The sequence below is a fragment of the Panthera pardus genome, unplaced genomic scaffold, assembly GCF_024362965.1.
Source record: "Panthera pardus isolate Hobbes unplaced genomic scaffold, ASM2436296v1 HiC_scaffold_22, whole genome shotgun sequence".
In the NCBI taxonomy this organism is placed as follows: Eukaryota; Metazoa; Chordata; class Mammalia; order Carnivora; family Felidae; genus Panthera; species Panthera pardus.
Genome location: NW_026526788.1, coordinates 60,608,322 through 60,628,548, shown reverse-complemented (window position 1 = coordinate 60,628,548; position 20,227 = coordinate 60,608,322). Strand labels below are relative to the sequence as shown.

General features: G+C 40.3%; 1 protein-coding gene across 5 annotated transcripts in view; it reads right to left on the bottom strand.

The window, feature by feature from the left end:
- CNNM2 (cyclin and CBS domain divalent metal cation transport mediator 2) overlaps positions 1-20,227 on the bottom strand; it is a 147,804-nt gene that overhangs the window by 49,307 nt on the left and 78,270 nt on the right. Inside the window, exon 2 of one of the 5 annotated variants that reach the window (XR_002082621.2) lies at positions 1,099-1,193. The exons of the other annotated variants lie outside the window; for them this stretch is intronic. The gene's annotated coding sequence lies outside the window, so the exon portion shown is untranslated. The remainder of the gene's footprint in view (positions 1-1,098; positions 1,194-20,227) is intronic. 5 annotated transcript variants of the gene reach the window in all.

Below are 20,227 nucleotides of genomic sequence, written 5' to 3'. Positions count from 1 at the left end.
GTTGTTACCTAATCTAAGGCCTTGTACATAAAAGACTCTCATTTCCCATTTAATTTAATTGAACTGATTTTATTATTTTAACTCCTATTGGCACCAAGTCCTAGAAAAGTTACAACACAGTTTATCCCCAGATGAAGCCAGCTTGAAAAGCAAGTAGTAATCAAACCCTATTCTCCTTCCTGTTGAGTCTGAGAATATCTTCAAAGAATTTTCATTGTCTTCTTAAACATACAACATGAATTCAGCCTGGAAACCAAGACTCATTCAAATAGGATAGCTCATCAGGTTAAAAAAAAAATATATGCATTTAGCTTACTGAATGAATGTTCAAAAGATCTCAACATTCAATTTTTCATGTAAAGATCTTTAAAAAGAGAACATCCTTCTAAGGGATCTGCCCCTCGATAAAAATGTTAACATACATGCCTTAAGCTTTCTGGGAGAAGATGCTACAACCACCTAGTAAGAACATCACCTTGGTTCCTAACATAACATTCAGAATATCTAGGTCACCCTTGGTCACTGATCCTCACAGTAAGAGTCACAGGTTTCATAGTTCAAGTATGCACGAGGGGACCCCAGAGAATATGGTCAGTGTTTAAGGGGCTTAAAATTACAACTAGATCTGGGTTTGGATCCTTTGGTTCTGGTGTAACTAATCCCCTGTAAGATAGAGATAAATCTTAAGTTTCCTACGAAAATTGAATGGTAAAAATTTAGAATTTAACACCATACCTGGCACATAGTAAGTACTCAAAAAATGATGATGACTGTGTTACTAATGAATTTTCTCCTGGTTCTGAAAGTTAAAAATTATCTCAAATGTACATGTTTAATACCTTTTAATATATGTAGAAACAGGACCCGGGGATCACTGGGATTACTCAGCTACAAGTGGCTTTTAAAATACAGGTTATAGGCTTCTATCAAAGAAAGTAACTTATATTACCTGAGCATTCAATCCTACGCAGGTTTGTTTTGTCTTAAAGTTCTTCAATGTAGTGACTCTACCCATTGTTCACTCTGTTTCTCGAAACCGAGATTGTGCAGCTAGGTGGATCACATGGGTTACGGAGGTTGTCCTCCCTCCCCTCTCACCTCTAGAAGTAGTTGCTCCCGCTTACTGGATGAGGCAGTGGGGAGGGCGGCCCATGAAGGAAGCTTGTACAGCCACTGCCTTTGTCATATTTCCTCTGTGAAGAAACAGAAGACTTCAGTTCCTGGGATTGGTTAAACTCTAGGTTAGAGAACTAAGGAACTACTTTGTATTTTACTCGGAGTCTCCTCTCGCTTTGTGCATAGGACCACTGCAGCAAGACCGTCGCGCACTTTTTGCATCTTTGTCAGGAAACTGGAATGATAATAAACACAGGTGGCTTGCAATACACAATAAAGTCAAAGAAGCTGGCACAGAGCAGAGAAAGGCTCAGAGACTGAGGGAATGAGAAGCGGAAACACCAACGAAAGACCAAGTTATATGCAACGACCACACCAACCCTGACATTTGCAAAGATAATGCCAAGATTACGATGTTTAAGATCTGAATTCACTTGCGGTCCCCTCTGGTGCAGGTCATGGATTCGTTCATCAAATATTTTTACTGAGCACTCATTATATGCTAGGCACCGTACTGAACACTAGGGATTAAAACAAAAAAACACATATAAATAAGACGTTACGGTCAAGGAACCGGAAGTCAGGTGGGGAAGACAAGGCAAGTACAATTCCAATATGGTAGACTCTCCCTTAAGCTGACCTCTGTGTAACAACTTGCTGATGAATGGACACACTCCATTCTCCCTGTGAAACACACGGACCGAGGACTCCAGCACACTGAATGCTTTGGGCTCATAGGTTACCATCGAGTACTCTACCTCCTTTGCTCCCATAGATTAAGAAGAAGGTCTACTAAGAATTGGGTATTTTTGTTCCCAAACCTATTTATGATATCTGTACTTGATGCCACACCTATGTAACTTAAAAATTATAGAAACTGATGACAATAAAGAGTTGTTGTTTCTATGGCAACTATGATCAACTGTGAACATGAGGAATACTCTACGAAGATTCTGCACTAGGATGGCTGCAAAAATGCTTTTTACCGTTTGTCTACTGAAAAAAAGAAAACTGAAGTTTAGAGAAGATTTAAAGAAGTTAGGGAAGATAAATTATAGACGAGCTTCATACGTTATCACAGGAAACACCAATCAGTGAACCCACGCTCAAAAGAAAATGCCCTGGATCTGTATCAGAAAAACAGCAATACTATTTTCCAATGCCTGCTGCAATAAATTAACTCAGGCAAAGAACAGTAATGGCTGCTCAAACCATTAAGGGAAAGGTTGATGGAGAACAGAAGATTCATGTGGTGCCAAAGCACTGCTCTGAGGATTACTGCTAATCCCAAAGGGGAGAACCTAGGTTTACAATGGAGACCACGGGCAGTGATCAAATTTAACATCATTAATAGTGGAAAATCAGACTTCATGTGCTACCTGATGTGATACGCTCTGAAGTACATTTCATCCTCTATGAAGTATTCCTGCCAAAAGTACTTAATCAAAAATTCGAATCCCATTTCCGGTGTAGAGGAAATACAGGATAGACAGATGAAATGCTCTCATGAGGAAACAATCATAGAAACCCAAAATGTAGGACACGACCAAGAAACTAGACTGCTTTCTTCCAAAAGTCAATGTCGTCATTCATTTTGTTTGGTGTTATTTGAATAAACAATTTGGTGACGTAGGAAAACATCTCTTTTAGAGTTACCAGGGGGTCAAACAACAGGATGTCTTGAATTTGTTTTTAAAATACTATAGCAAAGGAAAAAGATTAATGAAGCTTATGTGGCAAAATCTTGACAGTTACCAAACTGGTGTTGGCTATGCTGTGGTTCATTGCCTATTTTCTCTACTTTTGTGTATATTTGTAACTCACACAAAAAGGCAAACAGTCAATATCATGAGAAAACTAGTCAGAGGGAGAGGGTTTTTCTAGCTTAGAAGAGAAAAAAGAACCACCAAATCCAATACACAAATCTTGATTGAATCCTTGTCAGAAAAAACTGTAAGTTGTCAGTTTTTTGAAAACTGACCATTGGAAAACTACGAATATGGACTAGATAGAAAAATGACTTTGGAGAACTACAAACTTCTTAGTGATGATGGAATTAGGATCATGCAGGACAAGTACGCTGAACGTTTCAGAGGGAAGTGCTGTGATGTCTGCAATTTACCTTGAAATGGTTCAGGAAAAAAAAAAAACATTAAGAACTATCAAATCTAGGAATTAGGTATATGAATATTCATTATACTAGCTTTTTGACTATTTTGCATTTTTGAACATCTTCATAATCGAAAGTTTTAAACAGTTTGTCACATGACTGCAAGTGTTTTTGAAATCGTGTATTTAAGGTACGTCTATGTGGTTTTTAAAGATTCCATCCTTCAGTTACCTTTAGTTGGCTCATTAAACAACAGAGTTAAGAGGGGGAGGGGATCCGGTGGTGTGTTGATAAATGTTTAACAACTAGTTCTCTGGAAAAAACAGCTCTGATTTGTAGCATTTGCCAGTTACCATGGTGTAAATATTCCTACTACGACTCAGTCCAAGTTACTACCAGAATGAACTGAACACAGAGTTGGAAAGAGAATACAATCAGTCTTTCAAGCTGATAGGAGCCAGTTCCAACACATCACTGGATCCAGATCATAACAGAGGGACGTTTCAGCTGTAACGGGAGAGAAAAAGATGGTCTGCAAAAAACAAAGAAGCAAAGTTTAAATCGGCTGACAAGGATGGGGCAGGAAGAGGTTTGAGCACAGAAGACAAAGTACGACAGCACCTTCCTCAAAGGACTGGTATGAAGATGAAGCAAATTCTATATAAAATATTCAGCACAATGCTTGGCATACAATAGTGACTTACTAAGAACCTCCTGTCATTATTTCCTAACCTGATCCATCATCTAAAAGGTCATCTCCTCTTTTAAGAAATCATACCATGGGGGCGCCTGGGTGGCTCAGTGGGTTAAAGTGTCCAACTTTTGGTTTCAGCTCATGTCATGATCTCCCAGTTTGTGAGTTCGAGCCCCACATCGGGCTCTGCATTGACAGTGTGGAGCCTGCTTGGGATATTCTCTTTCTCTCTTTCTCTCTCTCTCTTTCTCTCTCTCTCTCTCTCCCCCCTCCCTTCTCTCTCCCTCCCTGGCCTCTCTTTCTCGCTCTCCCAAAATACATAATAAACTGTAAGAAGAAAAAAAAAAAAAAGAAGTCACACCATGATTGCCTCTAGGAAGGGGGAACTGAATGGCTAGGCAACTTGCAGACAGGGGTGGGAGGGGACCACTTCAGTTTTGAGCCTTTTAAGTTTTTAAGAATGTGAACATATTACTTATTCAAAATATAAATAAAATTAAAAGGTCTCAATTTTAGGACACGAGTCTCAGAAAGTACTCTGCTTTTCTTACTTTAAGCCACTACCTGGACATGTGCACAGTCAGGCATTCTTCCCTGTCACTCCTCACAGAAAAATTTCCCAGCCCCTCCCACAAACCCAGTAAGAAAGGTTCCAACTCAGCCCGCCCGCCTGGCTGGCAACCTAGCTCGGTCTCACAAGCCCGTATGTGCAGAAGTCACAAGCTTGGCGGCCTCAGTACCCACGACAAAACTCACAAGAAGGCTTCAATCACCCACAATGCCACATTTCACTTGAAATACATTTACTCAACAAATCTTTACCGAATGCCCATATAATGTGGGCCAAGGAACACAGAGATGAATGGATCATTCCAACCTCGAGAAGTTCTAATTGGGCCTCGGAAAGTCTCCTTTACTGGGAATTTACCTTAGGCAATGATCTTTAGGTTGAAATTACTACTAGAATATGGATGTGTTATACACACACACACACACACACTAACACATATGTACATATAAACAATGGAAGTGATTCTTAAAGGAACCGATGTCTTCTGTAAATTTGCTGGAAAACACATTTTGTTAAATGAATCCTGTTTTGAAGCCATCAATTAGGGGTGTATTCTTCTGGGGAAAAAAAGTGTCTAGGAAAAGGAGAACATTAACATGATTCTTGGAGGTTCAACGCTGTTAAGTCCAACCCCTCACAGGACTCCACGCCTCCCTTAGCAGGAGTTAAGGGAGAACGGTAACCCTTACAGTGGGACAATCCCCCTGCAGACCTCCTCCATCATCAAGGTCAAGTGGGAACTCCAGAACTCTGAGTGTTTTGGCAAGATGCTCCCTCTTTCTGCCCCTTTTTGCCCCTGTGCCCTTTCTGCACACAATATTCACAGCTTCTCCACCACTGTCTGCCTGGAAACCAGCAGGACTAATTCCATCATGTCCTTTATGCCAGTCACCACAGGAAGCCCAGGACTCCAAGGCCATCCCTCATTTTTCACCAGCCCTGAGTGGCTTCCTCACACAGATACATCTCATACTCTACCGAAGACTCGGAAGAAACACTGGCAGATCTCTGGAGCTCTCTCTCTTCTCCAATATTCTATAAATTCCTATCTCTTTGATCTCCCTAAACTCTCAACTCTGTCTCCAACTCAAGGAGACTGCCAGGCTCTGTTTAGGTTGCCCCTCCTTGTACTAGGACCTCCAGGTAATAAGCCGGGGCAATCACAGGGCTCACCTTCTCTCAGGGATCATTTTCCTTCATTGCCCATTGTCCAACATCTGAAAATGGTTACTTCAATATACCTGCTACAGATTTCTGCTTGTTTAGGGATGGAGGGTATATCTCATCCCCACTACTCAATTTCACAGGCACAAATGGAAGTCTCTCTTCCAACATTCTTATTGTACACTGTTCTTATAGTCACTTTCTTCCACGGCTACTCCCTTGAACTCTAACATTCACAATTACTACAACCCTGCCATTATCTCAATTCCAAACATCTACTGTCCAACCACCACCTCCTATCTTTTTAGATCATTGCTGTTAGCATCCCCAATTCCAAAAATCCTTTGCCTCACTTCTAATCCCTTGTGCCTACCACCCTCATGCCCACTTTCCCCACCCGATCTAGCTTTAGTTCATTCTATTGTCAGTCATTTTAATTAGACCCTAAACTCCCAGGTCCCTCTCACTCCCCCTCATTTACTTGGCTAGCCCACAACCCATGTTAAATTCAACTCACTAAGAAATAGTTTTTATTTTATATTTTTATCTTGTTTATTGTCTTCTATAAGTTCCATAAAGGCAGGAACTCTTGTCCACTTTGTTTATTGCTGTGTTCTCACAGCTGAAAAACAGTTCCCAAGACATAGAAGATACATATTAAATATTTGATTGGTTTAAATAGAATCCAATGCTCAAAATAAGCATTCAAGGGCACCTGGGTGGCTCAGTTGGTTAAGCAGCTGACTTCAGCTCAGGTTAGGATCACACAGTTCGTGAGTTCGAGCTGTGCATCGGGCTCTCTGCTGTCAGTACAGAGCCCACTTTGGATCCTCTGGACCCCTCTCTGCTCCTCCCCTGCTCTCTCTCTCTCAAAATAAACATTAAAAAAAACTGTAACAAAAAATAAGTACTCAAATGAGAATACTAAAGTGAAATGTATCATCTTACCTAAAAAACCAAATTACTTGTTGTTGTGGAAGAGGTAATCATTAAAACAGAGACCTGGAGGGGCGCCTGGGTGGCTCAGTCGGTTAAGCGTCTGACTTTGGCTCAGGTCATGATCTCACAGTTGGTGGGTCCAAGCCCTGCGTCAGGCTCTGTGCTGGGCGTGGAGCCTGCTTGAGATTCTCCCCCCCCCCCCCCCGCCCCAACCCCTCTCACATGCTTGCTTTCCCTGCTCTCACTCTCTCCCCAAGTAAACACACTTAAAAAAAGAGCCCTGGAATATGTATATACTTCCATCCTTATCTTTTTAACCTCCCTTTAATGTTTTCAAGTGTTATACACAGTTTCCACAAGATGGCAAACTAGGATGAGCTTCCAACTCAATTGTAGAGATTCCAGAGACAGGTTATCGAAACATAGAAGCAGTGAGAAAACATTAGGCAACAGAGGGCTGCCAGATTTCAGCTGGGAGGAGAGGCCCTTGCTTGCCCAGAGCAGGTGCCATGGAGAAGCCCGGGTAGGGGAGCAGTTTCTTTAGGGGTGTTGCTTTCTCTAGATTGCCCCCACTGCTCACTGCTCACCACTGCTCAGTACTACAGTGGTACGCTCGAGTGGGCCGGGCTGGGGAGCAGTAAATAATAGGTACAAAAAACTGCAAAGCCCCAAGTGCACCTTCCACTCCCTACGCACCTTCACAGCCAAGGTGGGGTGACGGCTATTGTCAGAGAAACTTCTCAGAGGCAACAAGCCAGGGATGTCCAGGGATGTGTCAACAGAGCAGATGGCTAATGCCCCAGAAAAAAAAGAACTCCTAGGCAAATAGATGAATCTGCCCCGGGGGCACAACTGCTATAGAGAAAAACAAAATCAAACCATCCATATCAGCCCAAACTCAAGTTGATGGATCAGTATGGAAAAGAGTAGATTAGTAAAGAGCTTCAAAGATGGACTCCGTACCTGGAAACACGTAGCACGAACAAGTAGTATGACAGTAAGAGCCAAGGAGAGTTAACAGCATGTGAATTCTAAGAGCTGAGATTCAAGAACCCAACAGCTAGGCTACACAGCACAAGACTCGGTTAAGAAACTCTCCTAGAAGACACCACAAAGGGAAAAAAAAGAGGGAGCACTCAAGAAACATTAACCGGTAGAGGACTGAAGGGGAAGCATTACCATCTCTGTGTAATAGGAGGCCCGGGTGTGGGGGACATGAAGAGAGATATATCTAACGACCTAATAATTGAGAACTCCCAGATTTAGAAAGAGATGCAGGGCTTTGGATTGAAAGGATTCAAAAAGGAAACAGAAAAGCAGGGGCGGGCGGAAGGTGGGTTTTACAACTAGTTACAGTGTAATGAGATGAAAAGTAACAAAAAAGAAAGAAAAACTCCAAGAGTTTATATATAGAGAAAAAGTCAATCATGTATAAAGGCGAACCAAGAATCAGACCGACTCCAGATTGCTCAAAAGCAACGCTGGTTCTAAGAAACTGAGGGGTATTTTCAAAGGTATGAGGGTGGGGGCTGGTGTGAGGGGGAAGAACGTCGAAACTGAAAATTTATACTTAAATTACCATTTAAATACAAGGGTAAAATAAATCTGTTTCAAGCATACAAGGCCTCAGAAGATTTATCACACAAAGACTTTCTTAGAAGTATTCTAAAAAGAAGAAATACCTATTCTGGAATACCAGTTTACCACTGTGTAAGGTACAAAACAAAAAAAGTAAATCCATAGCAATTCTAGAACTAAAATTACTTAGAAATCAAAGCACTTTTATTGGGTGATGGGGCACAGTGGGGAGAGGGTTGTAGAAAGAAAGGGGAAACATCTTAGATACATCTAAGATACCTGTCTTTTCTGAAGTATGTTGGGGGCAATACATACATTTAATGGTTTAAAATAGGAAAAAGGTTTTCAATAGGAAAAACAAACACAAGTATGTGTATTAATCAAATTAGGAGTTAAGGACAGCTATCAAAAGAATAAAAGTAGAATGTACAACTTTCAAACCAAGGAAATACTGGATTTATCCAATAATGGGGAAATAAAAGCAAAAATAAACCGAAAACTTGAAATAAAATGGATTAAAAAGCCAAAATATAGACCCATTTTAGGGGTACCTCGGTGGCTCACTCGGTTAAGCATCCGACTCTTAATGTCAGCTCAGGTCGTGATCTCATACCCTGTGATTTCACTCACATGTGGACTTTAAGAAACAAGCAAGGGGGGGGGGCGGGGGAAAGAGACAAACCAAGAAACAGTTTTTTGTTTTGTTTTGTTTTGTTTTTTGAGACCGTGCACATGCATGAGCAGGGGAAGGTCAGAGAGAAAGGAGACAGAGAATCCCAAGCAGGCTCAATGCTCAGCTCAATCTCACAACCCTAAGATCATGACCCGAGTCCAAAGCAAGAGTCAGACACTTAACTGAGTGAGCCTCCCGGGCGCCCCATAGACTCTTAACTAGAGAGAACAAACTGATGGTTACCAGAGGGGAGGTGCGTGTGTGTGGGGGGGGGGAGGGATGGGGAAACAGGTGATGGGAATTAAGGAGTGTACTTGCTGTGATGAGCAGTGGGTGATGTATGGAAGTGCTGAATCACTATACTGTATACCTGAAATTACACTGTCTGTTAACTATACTGGAATTAAACTCAAAAAATGTCCACATATTGATACACAAACATAATGATTTTTAGTGGCTAAATAGTAGTTCTATGTTGTGTAGCCCTAATTGTTACGTATCTATTACACATAATTGTTATTTATCTGTTAGATATTTCATGTTCTTCCCAATGTTTCATCTTTCATGTAATGTTGGATAATTCCTTCTGGTAAAACTACCCTTCCCTGACTGCCAGCTCCACACAGTTTAGAGGGGGCCCACAAAGGTGAGGCTGTGGTGAGGCTGTCCCCTCCGCCACTGTGTTCTCCTCCTCTAGTGGACAACTCCCATTACCACATTAAAAGCCTGAAATACTTCCCACCTTTAAAACCAAAATACTTCTCCAGATCCCCTCTCTCTTTTCTGTGATCACTCCATTTCTTTACTTCTCTTCGTAGCAAAAACCCCTGAAAGAATGGTTTCCATCCACGGTCTCCATTTCTTCCTCAACATGCTCCATATCAGTCTTGTCCAATGAAACCACTTATGAAGACCTCCCATGACCTCTCATTTGGCTAAACCCAATGATCGATTCTTAGCCCTCATCTTATTTTGATAACTTCTTTCTTGAAACAATCTCTTCACTTGGCTTCTGCCACAATTCCCTGGCTCTTCTCCTTAATGGCCACACTACCTCAATCTCCTTTGCAAATTGCTCTCATTTCAGTGACCTCTTGAAGTCAGAGAGCTCTGGACCTTCATTCTTGGAACTCCTCCCCTCTCCCTGGTCACTAACTTGTTTTGAGTACTGATCCCATTTAGTCTCCAAGTTTTAAATATCATCTATACACTGATGACCCCTATTTATGCCCATCCCAGTCACTCCTCTGCATTCTAGATTTACATATCCAACTGCCTACTTAACATCCCTCCCCAGGCTACATACCAAGTGTATCAAGCTTTATATTAAATTCTCAAATTATGTTCCTCCTTTATTGGGGGGTAAGAGATGTATCAACATTCATCCAATTGTTCAAACCAAAAGCCTAGGCCTCCTCCTCAACTTTTCACTTCCACTCCTCTGAAAAATATCCCGAATTTGACCTCTTCTCACCACGTCTACCTCCTTGGTGCCAGTCACCATTCTCGCTCACCTGAACTGCTACAATGGTTAACTGGCCTTCCTGCCTTACACCTGCTTTCTATGATCAATCCCTTGCAGAATGACCAAAGTAATCTTTCAGAAAGGTCACTAAGATTCTGTCACTTCTCTGCTTGAAACCCTCCAAAACACTCCCCTATCATACCTAGAGTTAAAAACAAACCCCTTACCACAATCTGCAAGGCCTTACAAACCCCTGATCTTTGGGACTTTAACCCCCACCATCCCTCGCCTGGCTTCCTTTTCTCTAGAAAGGCTGGTCCTTAAGTTTGCAAATATATTCCTGTCTAAGGATCCCTGTTTCTACTTGTGGACCATTCTACCCTAGATCTTCAGGTTACTTACTCCCCTATTTCTTTCAGGTCTCTGCTCAAATGTTACCTGTCCTGCCCCATCCTATCCAAAATAGTTCCTCTGTACCATGGTCCATATGCACATTTTCTGTGCTGTATGCAACACTTATCAGGATATTTTATTTCACGTGTATTCGCTTAGTCTGTTCCCCACCTAGATACAGAACGCACAAGTGCAGGGACATTATCTTAGGGACACCATAGCCTCCATGCCTAGAACACTGTCTGGCACACAGTAGGGGCCTAATCCTTGAGTAATACTGACTGAACATCCATACATCATTATACATCTGTCTACTACAGACTAATGATCCATTTTTTCCCACCCCTCCAATAATCAAGATATTCAGACAAGAATGGTGTAAAAAAAAAAAAAATATTTCAGGCCTAAGTGACAGTCTAAAAGAAAACAAAACATCCATCTGTGTACCTACTAGGCATTTTAAGGAATCAAACATTATAAATATAGCTGAGCCACCTGAACACCCAACTCCACCAAGGCAACTTAGTATCAGGTTTAACAGAAAACCTCAAGGACAGAAAAGCATTTTGAAGATTCACCCATTATTTTTCACCCGTCTTTCCGAACCGGAAAATACAATTATTTGACAAAGTATTCTACTAAACAAAAAATCCATGGTGCAGTGAGATTTGGGTTTTGGGATAGAGAAAACCAAAGAAAGGAAGAAGCAAAGACTAGGGACATGGGCACAAAGGAGACAGCTGGTTGGGTGGGCACTGCAGGAGGATTACAAACAAAGCCTGGCTGAGGCAGCAGGTTCTAAGAAGGGACACATCCAATGACATCAGACGAAGTTTCGACAGCCCTAACATAACTACCGAGTTTGGCCTGCCTGCAAATATCGAAGTTGATAAGGAAATGTTGTATGTATAGGACAGAGGGGCAACAGCTGTTGGCTCAAGAGTAAGAGGGAGATTCAAAGAAAGATAAATAGGAGACAGAAAATCTTTTCAATTAGAATCATACAAGATTTAATGAAGTCTGAGTTAAACTGGAAACACCATGGCCCAAGAAAAACAGATCTTTGAGAGCTTTGTCTCTGAAGGGCGGTATCAGTAATGCAACAGAACAATGTCACGTGCCATCACATCTCTGCCATATCCATAGTATCCAATACTGCTCTGCCACAAAAGATACTGGCCCCAAAGAGAATATCTGACTCTAGTCTGGAGGGGGTGGGGATGGGGGTGGGGGAGGGTGGAAATCAAGATGGGACTGCAATAGCTGGTTTCTGCCAGAAAGTCTAGAAAGGAGCCAGTTAAAGGGCCAAATGGCAACCCAACCATTGTTTCCATGAGAATTCAGAAGTCTTAATGATATTCAAAAGGAGGACAAATCTTCTGAACTGTATGACACCTGTGGTGAAGAGGGCACGTGGAGGTTCAACACCAGTCAGGCTTACCTAGCTGACCTGGAGCCTTTCTGTCATTATGTCATCTGCCTACAGGGGCATCTTTCTCTTAATTCACATAAAAGATATTTTTTGCGCTAGAGATGACCTGTGGTAAAAGATTACCATGCACCTGAATTTCTAACAATATTAATTTAAAATGTTACATCAAGGGGCGACTGGGTAGCTCAGTTGGTTAAGCATCAGACTCTTGATTTCAGCTCAGGTCATGATCTCCCAGTCATGACATGGAGCCCCGCGACAAGCTCTGGGCTGAGTGTGGATCTTGCTTGGGATTCTCTCTCTCCTCCTCTCTCTGCCCCTCCCCTACTCCTGTGGGCACTCTCTCCCTCACTCTCCTAAATATTTATTTAAATTTATATCAATCAACCCAAATTATGACATAGGACTAAAGGACAAACTTCCACCCGTGCAAATCAAACAGGAAAGGTGCCCAGGCAAGGTCTGGATGAGGACTGCAGAATCCTGTCACTTCTCAAGTAGGTAAGCCACAGTGGTCAAAAATTGGGTAAGTACAACATACAGAAAGAATTGCAAGCATGAACAATCCCATTACTATTAAAGGGGTTTATGCCAATAAAACCAGCCTGGAATTATTGGGGCACCTGGGTGGCTCAGTCGGTTAAGCGTCCAACTTTGGCTTACATCATGATCTCGAGGTTCATGAGTTAGAGCCCCATGCCAGGCTCTGTGCTGACAGCAGAGCTTGGAGCCTGCTTCAGATTCTGTGTCTCCCTCTCTCTCTGCCCCTCGCCTGCTCACGCTCTCTCTCGACTTCAAAAATAAACATTAAAAAATGTGTTAAAAAAACCCACCAAGCCTATAATTATTGATCCCCCAAGACCTATATTTACAACCTACAACCCTACAGTAACTATTTTGGTTGGGTAAATAAAGCTGTAACCCTTGGATGAAGAGAGAGAACTAACATTTTTGTTTAAGTTGTATTTATAGTAGTAATAACTTTTATAACCATTATGCTCACTAGTGTATGCTCTTAAACTATTCAAAATTCTTGAGATTGTGACTTTATTAAAACCATACCCCAAAAATTTATTAGAAGTTTGCAATACTTGAAGAAATCAGATATATTAAATATCTAAGTATGGTTTGAAATGTTTAAGGAACTCTCATCAAATTCATAAATGGTATTAATAGGATTAATTTAAGTACTAGCAAATGTTTTTAATATTAACAAAATATAAATCCACGAAATATTTGTAGGGTTTTTTTTTTTGTTTGTTTGTTTTTTGTTTTTAAGAGAGAGCCTGTGCGTACACACATACAGGGTAGGGGCAGAGATGGAGAGAGAGCATCCCAAGCAGGCTCAGAACCCAATGGGCTCTATCTCACAACCACGAGATCATTAGGACTTGAACCGAAATCAAGAATTGGACACTTAACCTACGGAGCCACCCAGGCACCCTGTAGGGTATGTCTTAAAGGCTTAAAGAATAATAGGCTTTTGAAGTCATAATTGTAATAAGCTAAACTCTGACCAAAACAGAAGTAACTCACGGGGCTGCCTGGCAGAACAGGACCAGAGAGCTTACAATGAAATTCCTGCCCTGCCAGCTCACTTTGGGCAACTTACTAGAAGCTTTAGGCCTCAAGGTCTTTATTGGTAAAACAAAGTAATAGTACTTACATCAAAGTCCTTGGGAGGATTGAGTTAACATATATAAAGCATTTCAATGGTCACGCAGATTTTAAGTTGCTCTATAAACGTTAGCTATGCTGCCTATCATATTCATCACTGGCTGTTATCACCTGACAAGACTATGAATGCCCTGAGGACAAGACCATGTCCTATTTGTCTCTCTATATTCTTGGCATTTAGTACATTGTCAGGTACTCAGTAAGTACCCAAATATTGCCTGAATTTAATAGACTCATCTAAAATTCTAGCTGTTGGTCTGTGGGTTGCACACTGTAATACGTAAAGAGAACCAACATGATAAATGGCGGGAGAAAAGATCAAAGGGCCCATAAAAACAAAACTCCAAAATTTTTATCCCATCAAAAAATATTTTCTTCGAATTTTTAAAAACTTATTCTATGAATTTCTCAAGGTCAAAAATATATGATGAGAAGTCCAGTTGGAATTGGCTCATGGCAGCTGATTCAATGTGGACCCTAGATCTATATTTAGAGACTGCATACAGAATTTGAGATTCCAGGGTGCCTGGGTGGTTCAGCTGTTTGAGCGTCCGACTTCGGCTCAGGTCACGATCTCACAGTTCTGTGAGTTTGAGGCCCGGGTCGGGCTGCCTCCTGTCAATGCAGAGCCCGCTTCAGATCCTCTGTTCTCTTCTCTGTCTGCACCTCCCTCGTTCACTCTCTCACAAACATTAAAAAAAGGGGGGGGGGTGGGATTTGAGATTTCTCCCCAATAAATTTAATCTAGCACAATTTACTGTAGAATTAATTACTTCAACTTTTTCCAACCACCAAAGTTTGTTTCTGAATTAAAGTACAATAGAGTCTTAACCCATTCAATACAGGTACTCTTTTATTTTCCATTGCTCTTACATTTTCCAGTTTAGTCTCAGGGTAATTACTAGTAGTCTCGATGGAAAAATTTCCTGCCAGGTTGTTCCATTCACAGCCATTTAGAAAGCACTGCTTGCGTCAGACTCTGTTTTCTGCTTGGATAAGGGGCTGTTACTTCAGACCCCTATTTTTCTTGCTGTCCAATAGTCACACTTCATTGCATACACCCTGTGCTTGCTTCTAGTAATAGCCTTTCAAAGCAAAAGGCTTTATCTACCCACCAGGTTAGCAGATTCATCTTTCATTAGAATACTGAATAAGGCCAAAGAGGCTGTAATTCCATAAATAGACACCACATGACTGCAATAATAGTAACAATAATTCACAATTATTGAGTGCCTGTGCATACCAAGCACTACGTGTATCAGATTTCATTATCTGAGAACCCCATGAAGAAGAGATTAACTCCATTTTATAAGTCACAAAACAGACTTAAAAAGGCTAATGAACATTCCGCGGGCTTCTGTCCTCCCTTCCAAAGACTCTAGTTTACCCCAAATAGTTTCTCCTTACGAATAGGACCATCCTCGTTTTCTAAGAAATTAAAGGCCAAAGATTATATAGCACACATATAGTATGTGTATGTGTGTGTGTAGGCAGTATATATATATAAGCATATATGTAGGTTATATATATAGTATGTGTATATGTGTGTGTAGGCAGTATATATATAAATATATATGTAGGTTATATATATGTAAGTAGTAGAGAGACAGACCTGAACTCTAGTTGTGATTCCAAAATCCCTGTTATTTTGCTATGCTATCTATATAATTTAGTGAAGTCTTTCATAGAACTCCCTTCCATTCCAAGCTAACAGTAGAGAAGTCTGCCTGAAAAGACTGTTTTGTATTGTACTTCTCATGTTTGAAGAAAGAATGGGAAGGAAAAACAAGAACAGAAAGGCTATGGAAATTCTTCCCTCCAAAGGGTCCTAAAACTCTTATTTACAACAGATAATACCACACTGGCAAGACCCACAGTGAAAGGTTATTAAATACTGAGCCCTTTCTAGAACATTCTTCAATGTTTCCAAAACTTCAGTAAACTGTTAGACTTGTAGGTAAATTAATACAAACTTTTTTTGCAATTGAAGACTTATTTTAAAAAAAGAGAGGTTTCAAGCCATCTGTCTTTTTCTCCTAAAACCCAATTATAACAAATTATTCTATAACCTGTATCACACAGTGGTCTACTCAGCTCAGTTTGGATTAATGAACTTGCACTCATTTTCAGAGGTTCTCATTCTATAATTCTTACTGGTAGAAAATACTTTCAAGATTCAACCTAGTATTCAAAGCTCAATTTAACTCACTTTGAATAAGTTCATTTATACCAGATTATTTAATAATGGTATCTCTAGGAGCAAGATTTTATGGTTTTGTTTAGCTATTTTTTTTTAATGAGACTAGAATTTAAAACGGGAACTTCAAGGAGGATTCATGTAGTATTTGGAAACTACGAAAATTTCTGAGTTCAAAAATGTAACATCTCCAACACAGAAAACTTATGAAAATACCCTTGGATCTGAAACCTACAACTATACATTTCAATCTAAACTTACACAAAAAAGTGCAAAAGTATCCTCACATTTACATCTTAAAAATGTGTATAAAATTGATCCCTAATGTCTTTTTTTAATTTTTAAGGATTTTTTTAACGTTTATTTATTCTTGAGAGTAATAGAGAAAGAGACAGAGTACAAGCAGGGGAAGGGCAGAGAGACAGAGAAGGAGACACAGAATCCGAAGCAGGCTCCAGGCTCTGAGCTGTCAGTACAGAGCCCGATGTGGAGCTCAAACTCAACAACCACAAGATCGTGACCGGAGCTGAAGTCGGATGCTTAACCGACTGAGCCACCCAGGCGCCGCCCCACCCATAATGTCTTTATCATACAAATTAACATCTTACCTCAGGAAAGAATTTGGATGGAATTTACTTTACAAAGCAAATAATTCAGATACTATGTATTAATAGTATAAATAAATCTAAATTAGAGAACGTTTAAAATAGATGATTTTAGAGTTTAATATATATTGCACCAAACTGCTTTTAAGAATACAAGACAAGGACTAAATGTATTCCCTAGATATGGTACCATGACAATTCTTCAGACAGTTTATTAAAGGTAAATTATTATGAGCTAAACTTTTATTTGAATGACTCAGTTGATTTATCATTTGAATTTCATATAAAATCAAATGTCATTATGAAAGCTTCCTCTCCAACCATTTACCTTTCACTTCGGCTAGTCCAAATTTAGTTTTTATTTTTTTATTTATTTTTTATTTTTCTTTTAAGTTTATTTATTTTTGAAACAGAGACAGAGCATGAACGGGGGTGGGTCAGAGAGAGAGGGAGACACAGAATCGGAAGCAGGCTCCAGGCTCTGAGCTGTTAGCACAGAGCCCGACGCGGGGCTCGAACTCATGGACCGCGAGATCGTGACCTGAGCTGAAGTCGGACGCTTAACTGACTGAGCCACCCAGGCGCCCCCAAATTTAGTTTTTATTTATAAAGTATAATTGCTTTAGGTTTTTTAAAAAAATGTATTCCAGTTTTCCATTCCTAGGTAGTTTATTCTTACCTCTAAGAATAAGTCCCAATCAAGAATTGCAGTGCAAAAAAAAAAGACACTTTGGGTATACGTATGCCCTAGGCAGCAAAAGAACCCAGTACTTTTTCTTCTGGATAAGCCTAACATTGTGTCCCAGCTGATATTTTCAACGATTTTGAGAATTGAGAATTGAGTATAGTTCCCTCAGTGACACTAAGTCATACTCTCTCTTACAGCTATTTGTGTATCTGGCTTTTACATCTGACACTTTTCTTTTCCCCACTTTCCATTCGTGAAGAGAATAGTTAAGATGCATTCAAGTCCAGAAATTCAAAATTATGGTTCCCAGAGCAAGTGTGACTCAGCCAGGTTGTGAATTAAAGCAATAAAGCAAATGCTATGTTAAAAAAAAAAAAAAAAAAAAAGAATACAAGACAAGGTCTATTTTTCTATACCCAGAACATCACATTTTGCCAATTTTTGCATTTCATTTAATGAAATGGATAAAACAGGTCTTGTTTTCATTACTAGGTTAGATTTAACAGTTTCGGGTTTATTGACTTTGGTCAGTAGGTTTATTTCTTTTGTTCATCTCCTCTAGTTTTCTACTGGTGTGCTTCTATGTATTTGAGAGAGAGCATAAGCACACAGGAGACAGGGCAGGGGTTGGGCCTGGAAACAATCTCTTATGGGGTTCGATCACACAATCCTGGGACCATGACCTAAGCCAAAGAGTCCGACTCTCAACTGACTGAGCCACCTAGGCACCCTGCACTTATCTTTTGTAAAAAAAATTAAACTTAAAAAAAAGCTTTTATTTATTTTTGTGAGACCAAGAGAGCATGCAAATGAGGGAGGGGCAGAGAGAGAAAAGAAAGAGAATGCCAAGCAGGCTCCGAGCTGTCAGCACAGAACCCAACGCAGGGCTGGATCTCACGAAACCATAAGATCACGACCTGAGGCAAAATCAAGGGTCTCGGACGCTTAACCGACTGAGCCACCCAGGTGCCCCTAAGAGCTCTTTCTAAGTATTTTATGTATCATTTGCTTTGCGAACATTTATTCTAATCTGGTTGCCTTTTATGATTGTAGCCTAGTCTGTCCATCGTCATGAATTCTGGATTTTACAGAATCTCAGAAAGGCCCTCTCCAATCAAGAATATGCAGAGAGGGGCACCTGGCTGGCTCAGTCAGTGGCACATGCAAAAGTTGGTCTTGGAGTTGTGAGTTTGAGCCCCCTGTTGTGTGTAGAGATTACTTAAAAAATAAAAAATAAAAATCTTAAAAAAAAAAAAAAAAAAAGAATTTTGAAAAAAGTATATTTTCCTATAGTTGATCCATCTGGAATTTGATTCAGCACAAGAAGTAGAATTGGCTTCTTTTAAATGAAGCCAATGTTTTATATGCCTCTAAATTCTAAGTATCTGAGACCGAATGATCAAAAATTCCTATTTTTAGTTTATCATATTTAGTTAACACATTCCACCCTCATTAGTTGTCATTTGTTTTTCCAAACAAGAATATTTTTTTTTAGCCCAAGTATCCTTGTAACTATTCTAGTTATCTTCTGCCAACTCAGTCATGGTTTTCCTAGATTATTGCATCCAAAATTGAAACTTCAGATTTAACAATGTAAGATTTTAATATATGACTAGGATGCTTCCCCTGCTAGGTTTCACATTCCCTCCTCACAAGGCCAAGTACTTTATCCTAACTGCACTCAACTATTATTTCTAGAATATGGTTTATAATAAATCTCACCTCTTATTCCTGATAAGAAGTACATACTTTATCCTTGTCCACATGAAGGTCACTTGTCAAGGTTGATCACTCATGTAGACACACACAGAAATTCTTAAACATTGTCAATGTTATCTAAGAAATTACAACATAAAATCGCTCATGCATTGCTAAAGGGTCAACTATTTTAACTTCATTGGAGGACAATTTGGCCAAATCTACCCAAACTGCCAACACAGATATGCCTTGATTCAAGAATTGTACTTACAGGAACTTATCCTACATGTAACCTTATGCAAATGTAAGATGGTGTAAACAAGGGAGTTCTTTGTATCATTATTAATATTCAAAAGTCTGTCTGAAAACTTGGGGTGCCTGGGTGGCTCAGTTGGTTGAGTGTCCGACTTCAGCTGAGGTCATGCTCTCACGGTCCGTGAGTTCAAGCTGTGCGTCGGGCTCCATGCTGACAGCTCAAAGTCTGGAGCCTGCTTCCGATTCTGTCTCCCACTCTCTCTCTGCCCCACCCTTGCTCATGCTCTGTCTCTCACTCTCAAAAATGAACATTAAAAAAATTTTTTGAAGAAGTCTGAAAACTTAAATATCCATTAATAGAAAGTTAAACCAACTAGGATACATCCATGCAATAAATACTGTGCTACCAGTTAAAAAAAAAAAAAAAAAAAAAAGAATGAAGATAGTTTTTTGTTGGTACATAAAAGAACAAGACAGTGTGAGAGAAAAAAAGCAAGACATAGCAATGTGCATGCAATATGACATCATATGTGATAAAAAGGGGCAAAGCACACATTTGTATATTTATAGAAGAATTTAGGGGCACCTGGGTGGCTCAGTCACGTAAGCATCCGACTTCAGCTTAGGTCACAATCTCAGTTTGTGGGTTCGAGCCCCATGTTGGGCTCTGTGCTGATAGCTCAGAGCCTGAAGCCTGCTTCAGATTCTGTGTCTCCTTCTCTCTCTGTCCCTCCCCTACTTGCACTCTCTATCAAAGATGAATAAACGTTTAAAAAAAATTACAGCAACAAAGAACTTACAAGAATTCATAGCACTCGGTCACCTGGGTGGGTCAGTCGGTTAAGGATCCGACTCTTGATTTTGGCTCAGGTCCTGATCTCAGTCTGGTTTGTGAAATCCAGCCCCACAATGGGCTCTGCGCTGACAGCTCAGAGCCTGCTTGGGATTCTCGCTCTCCCTCTCGCTCTCTGC